At 39.5% G+C, this 12,065-nt stretch overlaps 1 pseudogene; it reads left to right on the forward strand.

Annotated features, from left to right (window-relative positions):
• The window catches only part of LOC147460941 (uncharacterized), a 128,578-nt pseudogene that overhangs the window by 17,356 nt on the left and 99,157 nt on the right, over positions 1-12,065 (forward strand).

Here is a 12,065-nt window from a genome sequence, read left to right on the forward strand (position 1 = left end):
TAAGGCCATTAAATGTTACACACACTCAACCATAGCTATGAAGACTGCCCTGTACTCAGCCTCACAACTCGAAGTGGCCACAGTAGGTTGCTTCTTGCTCAACCATGATATACATGAGGGTGTGTGTGGATTACCGTCCACTCAATGAGGCAACAAAAAGAGATCACTTTCCCCTCCCATTTCAGGATGAGATACTAAATGAGGTAGCTGGTGATGAGAAGTACACCGTGTGTGATGGCTACTCAGGTTACTTTCAAATAGGTATCGCATTGGAAGATCAGTTAAAAACAACCTTCATCACTCCTTGGGGTTGTTATGCTTTTAGAGTTATGCCATTTGGTCTGACAAATTCTCCTGCAACATTCCAACGTTTCATGAACATGGTGTTTCAAGCATTCTTTGGAAAGTCGATTAGGGTGTTCATTGATGATTTCTGCATTTATAGCTCAAAATCATTGCATCTACAAAGGGTAGAAGAAGGTTTCAAGAAGCTCTACGACATGGGAGGTCAACTCAACCCCGACAAATGTCACATAGGTGAGGATGAAGTGATATTTCTTGGTCACAAGGTTTCCTATAAAGGCATTGAGGTGGATCCTTCAAAGGCAAAGGCTCTTATTGAGCTCCCATCACCCAAGAATCACAAAGAGGTCATCTCATTCATTCAAAAGGTGAAGTATATGTCACGCTTTATTCACTTCGCTTCAGAGCTGCTTCATCCTTTGCAAAAGTTGACACAACAAGTAGAATTGGCACGGTCTGCTGAGCTTGAAGAGTACTTTTGTAACATTAAAGTCATTCTGTCAGAGCTACCAACACTCATGCCTCCTTGTTGGGAGTACACATTCTTTGTTAGTTCTAGTGTTGGGAAGGAAACAATTGGTGCTGTGTTACTACAGCAAGATCCCCAAAGTACCAGAATGCGACCCATCTACTTTGCTAGGAGGGTCATGAATGTCTTGGAGAGATATTACACGGAGGTAGAACTCATGATGCTTTCTCTCATGTTTGCGGCGGCAGGGTGAGAAAGTTTAGATCCTACTTGCTACCACAATCTTTTGTAATTCTCACTGCTGTAGAAAATTTGTTCCCTTGGGTGTCATCTCAAATGAATCTTAGTACTAGGATCTCAAAGTGGATTATGGAGTTGCAAGAGTTTCAATACTCTTTCAAAGTAGAAGATAGTGTGCGTGCACAATTGGCAGGGATCCTTACTTATAGGTTACATGAGAAGGAGATTAAGGTGCCTGAAGTAAAGACCTTACCATTGCCACCACCTAAAAGTATTCCTAATGCTTTTACCTTGTTCTTTGATGGAGCTTTTTTTATGAGTCACAGGAAAAGCAGGGGGAGGGCTAGTATTGCTCAACCCAAGTGGAGAAGTGGTCATGAAAGAGAAGTTCAATCTACCAGGTTCAACTAGCAACAATGAAGCAAAATACGAGACACTACTTCATGGTTTGAAGATGTGTAGTGTCCAAGGTATACGACGTCTCATGGTAAAGGGATATGCACTTCTCATTGTGAAGCAGATTTTGGGCATTTGGGCATGCAAGAATGAAAACCTAAGGACAAAAGTTCATGCCATTCGTAGGTTTTTTAATCAATTTGAAGAAGTGCAACTATATCATATCCCTAGGAAACAAAATGAAGATGCAAATTTACTTGCACAAAAAACAGTTGCATGTGTTGAGAGTGAAGTGCAGGTCATCATGGCAGCAACAGTGTTAAAGCAACCAAGGTACAAGGGAACCCTAGAATGGAAACAGGAGGCGGCTTATGAGTGCTATAAAAGAAAGGCTACGCAAATAAAGAACAAGCTCGACAAAAAGGTGAAAGACAAAGGGATCAAGGAAGGAGATTTGGTGCTAAGGTACGATAATCGCCTTGACAATCGCTTTGATGTGAAGTTCAATACCAGATGGCAGGGGCCATACATTTTCAAGAAGACCTTCAACTCTAGCTACTATCAACTCATGGATTTGGATGGCAAGGAGCACCCCAAGAAGGTGAATGGGTATCGATTAAAGCCTTACTTGAGTCGAGTTCTACCAGAGGATCTACAAGAGCATGGAACAACTACAATACCATGTAAGTCTTTGATCTTGGTACTACAAGATGAAGATTCATCTAAGGCACCAAATATCACGAAGGATCGAAAAACACTCTCATTGGAAGATATGCCTTTTGATGGTACATGAATGTACCATCATCTAGGGGAGGGCTAAATCATAGCCGTTTTTTGGCTCTCATAAAATAATTTTAAGAAGCCACTTCACCCCACAAAAACACCCTAGCACAATGACTAGGCTCGCTTTTTCATTGTAAATAGTGTGCGTGTGTTTAGGGTTTTTATCACATTTTTTTATTAAATCGTTAATAAGCGAGTCATTGGGTTAGGAGACAAAAAAATAAATTTATAATATTACGGTCCTCTTTATATGTAAATATTTTATATCAAATAAAGGACCTAAGTATAAAGGGTTTTTTTTTCAAATTTTTTGTATTTATATAAATATATATTCCTAGGTGTGTGTTATCAGGCCTAAGTATGCTAGTTTCCATCGCGTGTCATTTCTTATACATATTTTACTATCATTCTATCCCTTAAGCTCAACTCACATAAGCTTTGAAAAAACTTTATTTGACTTCATTGTAAAAATTCACCAATAACCTTATCGGCTCCGTCATATTTTTTTTCATCCCTCCCAGTTAAATATTCACAAGTACATAGATTTTATCTTCAAATAAATTCCATGAATTACTCAAAGGAGAGAATAACTGAGGGTCCCTTCTCTCATGATTTTCCTCCTTTTATTTTATATATTTTTTGCCACCATGCATCCCATGTGTCCATTTTTCATGACTAGCTAGCCTATCTTCTTACCCCACAAGTATATATTATATTTGATACTTATCATATACCATACATGTGTGCAAGCTCCTTGGCAATATTAGGTCATGGTTGATGTATGGGGGGCTCACTTGGAAGACTACAAAGGAAAAAGAATCAAATAGTGACCCACTTCAAGCTTTATTAGGTGCTGCAGGGACAACTTTTTGCTCGAATTTTTGCACGTTCTTATGATCCGAATTTGAGGATACTTCCAAAAGACAAAACATAGTTCCTGAGCTGAAGTATTTTTCAAAAGGTTTTCAAAAAATTTGAAGTTAAGGGCGATTTTACATGAAATTTATGGCCGACTTCAAAACTGCCACCTCATACACCAAAAAATCTTCCTATTTCTCTCACCCTTCCACACACCTACTCACCCTTACACACTCCTCCCTCTCCTTCCCACTCCAAAACCTGCAACTCCCATGTCCTAATTCACCCTCTTCACCATTTCCACTTCTCTCACACCTCCATAGCCTTCATCCTCCATTTCTACACCCCTAGGTGCTCCCCTTTCTCTCTACATATATGTCCATATTACCATATCCTCTTCAACTTTGTAAAGAACTTCAAGAAATCAGCAAAAATCCAAGGTTAACCTCTGCAAATGAAGGCTTTTATCATGAATTTTCCAAGGTTTGAAATAACATAGCTTCATCGACACGCGCTACTTCGCCATGCTGACCGCTTCTTCTATCGGGCTGTAAAATGAGGTGAATGTCAACTTCTCCAAAGCTTCAACCTTGCTTTACAAGCTTATCCATTCTCTAACTTTTCTCATCATATATCTCACCATTTGGTGAATGATTTTGTAAATATTTTGTAGTGATAATTACTAGCTACTAATTAGCCACTAACCTTATTGTGAAATGCACCCTCTACTAGAGTAGGCACTCCCAAATTATTCACTCAATCCTCTCTCCTTTCATCCTCAATAATTCTCTTCCCTTGAGCCCACATCCATGTGACTCAAAGGACAAGAGAGACCCACCCTCATTTAAAAAAAATAAAAATATGCATAATCTTTTATTCCTTCAAATAAACTTGATTAGGCCTAATCCTAATCGGGGCGTCTAAAACCTATAAATAGAGCCCTTCTCTCCCTTGTAAATCATCACATGATCACACCACACCACACCATTCTCAACACATAACACACCACTCTTCAAGCCTAGTTGTGTAAAGTGTGTGCATTGTGAGTGCTCTATTCCATCACTACACATAGGTGCATGGAGAAGCTTGAAGTTAGTTATGCTATCTAGAGGAGTGGAGTGATACCATACTCTGCATCACACTTGTAGCCTACTCTTGTCCATAAATAAGATTCATAGTTTTGGATGCAATTGTATGTTGCAACTACGACTCTTCTCTCCAAATTGACTTGATAAGTTGGCTCATCAAGTCTTTGAAGGTATATTTTCCTTGAAGTTTGTTGTGCCATTTCATGCTTGGTGGTTTGAGGGCTTGTTGAATTGTTTGCCTAAAAGGTCAATTTGTGTATTGGCAACAAGGTCAAGTTTTGTCTTGTCTCTCTATTTCTCATCAAGCTTTGTGTGCATCTAGTCTTTAAGGCTAAGACTGAGTTGCTCAAGTTGATTTGTGCTCACCTCTCTCTGGCGTGGTGAATTTTTGTGTTTGGTGTGTGTTGCTATCTTGCATTCCCCTACCTTTGTGTGTTTGATTACAAGGAGATATCGCGTGCGTCCTAGTTCCACTATACAACTAGGTGGTGCCCGTTTTCTTGTATTGGTTTCTGGCTGTGGGTTGTTGTTATCTGTGATTGTGCTTGCCCTAACCCCAATTGAGCAGCACAGGAGTCTTTAGAGGTGTTTAGATGTCGCCTCTCTTGTTGCCCACCCCGGACCACCTCACTGCCTTTGGTGGTCATCCTAAGAAGATCCATTGACTGCGTAAATGTCTCAATATTTGGCTGTAAGGTTGCTTGACATACAATGTCTGAGCCTCCTCATTTGCAATGGCAGATATAGCAGTTGCAACAAATGGAGGAGCATTCACAACAATGCGAGCCTTTCTACATTTATACACGCCAATCAGACTTTCAAATATCTCTTTGTTGTTTTGTTCATTGTGAAGCAAAACTTTTGCAGCATAGATTGAAGGCTACCCATCAAGAATCCATTAATGATAATCTTTAATTTTTTTCTCTTCTACCTATTCTAGTGCCAAAGGAGTCCCCTCCTTTGACTTTGTATTTTGAACAGGCATCAAATATGCACATGCTGTAGGCTTGGTCGTACTCCGTGAAAATCCAAATAACACACTTTCAGTGTGTTTTTATCCATAATACATGCATTATAGTGATCAAGAGCAAGCCAACAATTTTGAATAGAGATATCAAATTCCCTATACTAGAAAGGAAAATAGTTTATGTACTTATTCATTCCGCCTGTATCTTTTTCTTGTCCTTTCATGGCCTCAGCTTCTAAAACATTTGGATCCACAGTTCTCATCTTTGACATTTAACCCTCTGTTGATGAGGATGACAAAGATGCATTGTCTACATCCAAAATGGAACTAGTTTGCTTAGCTGCTACTTTCTGCACTTTTGCTTGCTTGTTTGTGGGTGGTGGTCGTGAAGCTTTCACCTTTTTTCGTTGTAGTGTGGCAATGATGGAGCTTTGAAGTTGATCTACTGTGATATTTAGATTTGATTCTGTAAACTTCCATCCTCGAGAAAACATTGTCTCTTCTTTGTTTCTAGACATGCGCTCCAATGCATATGCTCCTGGAGATAGTTGAAATTCTAGATTCATTGGAACTAGAATGTCAATGCATTCCACCTCCGGATGACTATCAACTACAGAGACAAATGCTTCCACAACTTGTCCAACATATTCAAACAAGCTGTCATTCTCCTTTTTGGCAATAAATAGATGCACCTTATGAAATTGTGCACCCTCTATACCATGTATGTACAAATACCATTTCCTAATATCATTGCAAGTATAGTCAACTGAGACAACAACCCTTGCAACCTGTGTTTTTGGAGCCATCTTTCCTGAAACAAAAAAAAAAACCAAATGTTATTTTAACATATACTTTTTTGTAATGGATTAAGTTTGTGTGAATACAAGGTCCACCACTTGGTCAAGCTAAATCTAAGTAAGTATACATAGTGATCTTTTAAGCTAGTAAAGTAAGGGAAGAGAGAAGCAAGGTCCACCACTTGTCCAAGCTCAGCTCTAGACAACATGGAGAGATTCAAGGTCTACTAATTGTCTAATATAGGCATGGAGAAATGATAGAAAGTTGAACACTTGTCCAACCTATCATCTCTAGTAAAATGGGAGGTATGGCCTTAAGATTCACCATGTAACCAACCTATACGTTATTGTATTATGAAGACTTGCAAAGCAAAGCTCCACCACTTATCCAAGCTCAACATGGAGAGAAGCAAGCTCCGCCATTTGTCCAAAATTATCTCCATTGAAACATGGAAAACCTATTATCCCTAGTAGCATGAGTGGTTTAGTCTCAAGATTCACCATTTGTCCACTCTATGTCATTAAGAATTGGGTGTTAAGTTCCACCACTTGTCCAACCTATAAGGTTATATCTTAAATGGTATTCTTTCTTACCATTTGGAATGCTCATGATATGTTTTACATGGGAATTTTGTTCCAAGGTCCACCACTTGTCCAAGCTAACTCTATTGAAACATAGAGAGAAGCAAAGGTCCACCACTTGTCCAAGCTAGGCTCCATTAAAACATGGAGAGAAGAATGCTCCACCATTTCTCCAAGATATGCTCCATTGAAACATGGAGAGAAGCAAGCTCCACCATGTCTCCAAGATGCTAGGCTCCATTGAAATACCTTAAACCCACGATACTTTGTACATGGGGGTTTAAATTCAAGGTCCACCAATTGTCCAACATGTTATTCCTAGTAGCATGAGTGGTTTGGTCTCAAGATTCATTCCACTCTATTTTATTATATTGAGAAGATATGGGTGTTAAGGTCCACCACTTGTCCAACCTATAAGGCTATATCTTAAATGGTATTCTTTCTCACCACTTGGAATGTCCATGATATGTTTAACATGGGGGTTTGGTTCCAAGGTCCACCACTTGTCCAAGCTAACTCTATTGAAACATAGAGAGAAGCAAAGGTCCACCACTTGTCCAAGCTAGGCTCCATTGAAACATGGAGAGAAGGATGCTCCACCATTTCTCAAAGATAGGTTCCATTGAAACATGGAATAAAGAAAGCTCCCCCATGTCTCCAAGATGCTAAGCTCCATTAAAATACCCTAAACCCAGGATATCTTTCTCACCACTTGTCCAATATATTATCCCTAGTAGAATGAGTGGTTTGGTTTCAAGATTCACCACTTGTCAACTCTATGTCATTATATTAAGAATTGGGTGTTAAAGTTCACCACTTGTCCAACCTATAAGGTTATATCTAAAATGGTATTCTTTCTTACCACTTGGAATTCCCATGATATGTTTTAAATGGGGATCTAGTTCCAAGGTCCACTACTTGTCCAAGCTAACTCTATTGAAACATACAGAGAACCAAAGGTCCACCACTTGTCCACTCTATGTCATTATATTAAGAAGAATTGGGTGTTGAGTTTCACCACTTTTCCAACCTATAATGTTATATCTTAAATGGTAATCTTTCTCACCACTTAGAGTTCCCATGATATTTTTTACAAGGGGGTTTTGTTCCAAGTTCCACCACTTGTCCAATCTAGGCTCCATTGAAACATGGAGAGAAGGATGCTCCACCATGTCTCCAAGATGCTACGCTCCATTGAAATACCTTAAACTCATGATATTCTGTACATGGGGGGTTTACATTCAAGGTCCACCACTTGTCCAACCTATTATCCCTAGTAACATGAGTGGATTGGTCTCAAGATTCACTAAGATTTCACTCTATGTCATTATATTAATTAGATCTGGGTGTTAAGGTCCACCACTTGTCCAACCTATACGGCTATATTATCCTAAATGGTATTTTCTCTTACCACTTGGAAACCCATAATATTTTGTACATGGGGGGTTTACATTCCAGGTCCACCACTTGTCCAACCTATTATCTCTAGTATCATGAGTGGTTTGGTCTCAACATTCACCACTTTTCCACTCTATGTCATTATATTAAGAAGATCTGGGTGTTAAGGTCCACCACATGTCCAACCTATAAGGCTATATCTTAAATGGTATTCTTTCTCACCACTTGGAATGCCCATGATAGGTTTTACATGGGGGTTTGGTTCCAAGGTCCACCACTTGTCCAAGCTAACTCTATTGAAACATAGAGAGAATCAAAGTTCCACCACTTGTCCAAGCTAAGCTCCATTGAAACATGGAGCGAAGGATGCTCCACCATTTGTCCAAGATAGGCTCCATTGAAACATGAAGAGAAGGAAGCTCCACCATGTCTCCAAGATGCTAGGATCCATTGAAATACCTTAAACCCATGATATTTTTTACATGTGGGGTATAAATTCAAGGTCCACCACTTGTCCAACCTATTATCCCTAGTAGCATGAGTGGTTTGGTCTCAAGATTCACCACTTTTCCACTCTATGTCATTATAGTAAGAAGATCTAGGTGTTAAGCTCTACCACTTGTCCAACCTATAAGGTTATATCTTAAAGGGTATTCTTTCTCACCACTTGGAATGACCATGATATGTTTTACATGGGGGTTTGGTTCCAAGGTCCACCACTTGTCCAAGCTAACTCTATTGAAACATAGTGAGAAGCAAAGGTCCACCACTTGTACAAGCTAGGCTCCATTGAAACATGGAGAGAAGGATGCTCCACCATTTCTCCAAGATAGGCTCCATTGAAACATGAAGAGAAGCAAGCTCCACCATGTCTCCAAGATACTAGGATCCATTGAAATACCTTAAACCCATGATATTTTGTACACAGGGGGTTTACATTCAAGGTCCACCACTTGTCCAACCTATTATCCCTAGTAGCATGAGTGGTTTGGTCTCAAGATTCACCACTTTTTTACTCTATGTCATTGTATTAAGAACATTTGGATGTTAAGTTCCACCACTTGTCCAACCTATAAGACTATATCTTATACGGTATTCTTTCTCACCACTTGGAATGACCATGATAGGTTTTACATGGGGGTTTGGCTCCAAGGTCCACCACTTGTCCAAGATAACTCTAATGAAACATAGAGAGAAGCAAAGGTCCACCACTTGTCCAAGCTAGGCTCCATTGAAACATGGAGAGAAGGATGCTCCACCATTTGTCCAAGATAGGCTCCATTGAAACATGAAGAGAAGCAAGTTGCACCATGTCTCCAAGATGTTAGGCTCCATTGAAATACCTTAAACCCATAATATTTTGTATATGAGGGGTTTAAATTCAAGGTCCACCACTTGTCCGACCTATTATCCCTAGTAGCATGAGTGGTTTGGTCTCAAGATTCACCACTTTTCCACTCTATGTCATTATATTAAGAAGATCTGGGTGTTAACATCCACCACTTGTCCAACCTATAAGGCTATATTTTAAATGGTATTCTTTCTCACCACTTGGAATGACCCTTATAGGTTTTACATGGGGGTTTGGTTCCAAGGTCCACCACTTGTCCAAGCTAACTCTATTGAAACATAGAGAGAAGCAAAGGTCCATCACTTGTCCAAGCTAGGCTCCATTGAAACATGGAGAGAAGGATGCTCCGCCATTTCTCCAAGATATGCTGAATTGAAACATGAAGAGAAGCAAGCTCCACCATGTCTCCAAGATGCTAGGCTCCATTAAAATACCTTAAACCCACGATATTTTGTACATGGGGGGTTTAAATTCAAGGTCCAGCACTTGTCCAACCTATTATATCTAGTAGCATGAGTGGTTTGGTCTCAAGATTCACCACTTTTCCACTCTATGTCATTATACTAAGAAGATTTGGGTGTTAAGGTCCACCACTTGTCCAAACTATAAGGTTATATCTTAAATGGTATTCTTTCTCACCACTTGGAATGCGCATGATATGTTTTACATGGGGTTTTGTTCCAAGGTCCACCACTTGTCCAAGATAGCTCTATTACATATAGCATGCATACAATATTCAACTAGATTCCCTACCTATCATGTCTAGCATCGTGGATGCTTTGGCTTTAAGGTCCACCACTTATCCAACGTATACTCTCTTATGTAAGGGAGATCGTGCTATAAATTCAAAACCTTCTCGCCTAAATTTAAAATTCAAATCTTATCGCCTAAATTTAAAATATCCCTCCCAAATTTTAAATATCCCGCCCAAATTTTAAAATTCAAACTTTTTGATTAAATTCAAATTTTACTGCCTAAATTTAAAATATCCCACGCAAAATTGATTTTAAATTCAATTTTACCATAAAAAGATGTGATTATCCCGCCTAAATTCAATTTCAAAAATCTCAAATCATTATATTGCACATAAATTCAAACAAATTCAAATTAACAAGCCTAAATTGATATTAGTTTGCATAGATATCAATTTATCACACCTAAATTATGTCACCATGTTAGAGAGAGTGGTTATAGAATTTGAACAAGGTCCACCACTTGTCCAACCTAGATACCAAGAAGGATTGAGTGTACAAGGTATTGTTTGGAGGTCCTTATAGTCCACTTGTCTCAAGGTGCACCACCTGTCCAACCTATCCACCACTTTTGGTAAGGGTCACCAACTAGTGTATCTATTCATCCAAAGAAATACACGTATTTTTTGTCTACATGTTCTAGTTTCAGCCATTTATGTCCATTAAGTGTATCACTAAACAACACTACTTTTGTTGAGAAACAGAAGTTACAATCAGATCTACAAATGGATTAGAGGAAAATCAGCTCAACATAGATCCAGAACTCGCTACAAGAATCGACTTTAATAGATCACGCAAGTAAGTCTTCCATTCACGTTTACTAGTATTATAATGTGTTAGTTATCTGTGATATTTATGTATATATGTATACTATGTGTGTATATTGTAATTAAGTGTAATTGTGTATCTACATTATGTATGAGTATTACAATGAAACAACACAAATATACATACATACACATAGATAACACAGACGCACACATACATGAGCATGTATTTTCAAGAGAGAGACAGCAAGATACAGAGATAGAGAGAGAGAGAGAGAGAGAGAGAGAAATACATGTTTTCTAGAGAGAGGAGAGAGAGAGAGAGAGAGAGAGAGAGAGAGAGAGAGAGAGAGAGAGAAAGATAATAGATTTCACTGTGTTTATGTATGTGGAAGAGAGGAAGACGATGTGTGAGAATATGTGCATGTATGTTCAAGAGAGAGACAACAAGATAACAGATTTCACTGTGGTTATGTATGTTGAAGAGAGGAAGACAATGTGGGGGAATATGTATATGTGTGTGGGAATACTTTTAAACTATGTCTCTATCTTTTGACGAGAGTGTGTGTGTGCAAGAAAGAGTTACAAAGAACCATCTTCTCTATATGGAGAAAGACAGAGAGTGAGAGAGAGAGAAAGACATGTTTTTCACCTATTCTGAGGTGTGCAATGTCTCCTAAGAAGAAGCTATGCCCGATGCTGCCCTTTTGGAAAGTGTCAATCTTTTGAAAAGTGCCCTTTTGCTATTTCTTTATCCTGTGCGTGAACTGTCAATCTTGTGCGCTCCACCTATGCGTTGTGTACGATGCCAGGTTCGCTCCTGTGCACGCGCGTATACTTCAACTATGTGCGATCCGGATGCGCTTCCTCTATGTTTGCTGCTCATCTGCTTTCTTTGTGTGCATTGCTCGTGCGCTCTCTCTGTGCCTAGTCTTGATAGGGTTTATTAGAATGCCACATAAGCTACAAGTCCACGTTTTATCATAGGATTAAAAAAAAAAAGTGGTATAAAACATTAACCAATTCACACGGCCAAAATTAAAGAAATCATGGTTGAAAAGATGCAAAACATGCGTAACTCTATACTAGGAATTCACTTTTTAAAACAAAATCTTGGGGCACTGCCCCTAGCCTTGCGAGGGCGTTGCCCCTCGACCCCGCCCAGCAGTCGCATCGGGAGGCGACAAGGGGCTGCCGGCCCTTGACCCCGCCCCGGGCGCTGCCCCAAGACCCCGTCCGAAAAAATATCCCAAAATCAGCCTCCCAAGCCCCGCCATCAAGAGCGCTATATTCCACATCCCCATCAAGAGCGCT

The sequence above is a fragment of the Adiantum capillus-veneris genome, chromosome 3 (assembly GCF_014529385.1).
Source record: "Adiantum capillus-veneris isolate H3 chromosome 3, ASM1452938v2, whole genome shotgun sequence".
Taxonomy (NCBI): domain Eukaryota; kingdom Viridiplantae; phylum Streptophyta; class Polypodiopsida; order Polypodiales; family Pteridaceae; genus Adiantum; species Adiantum capillus-veneris.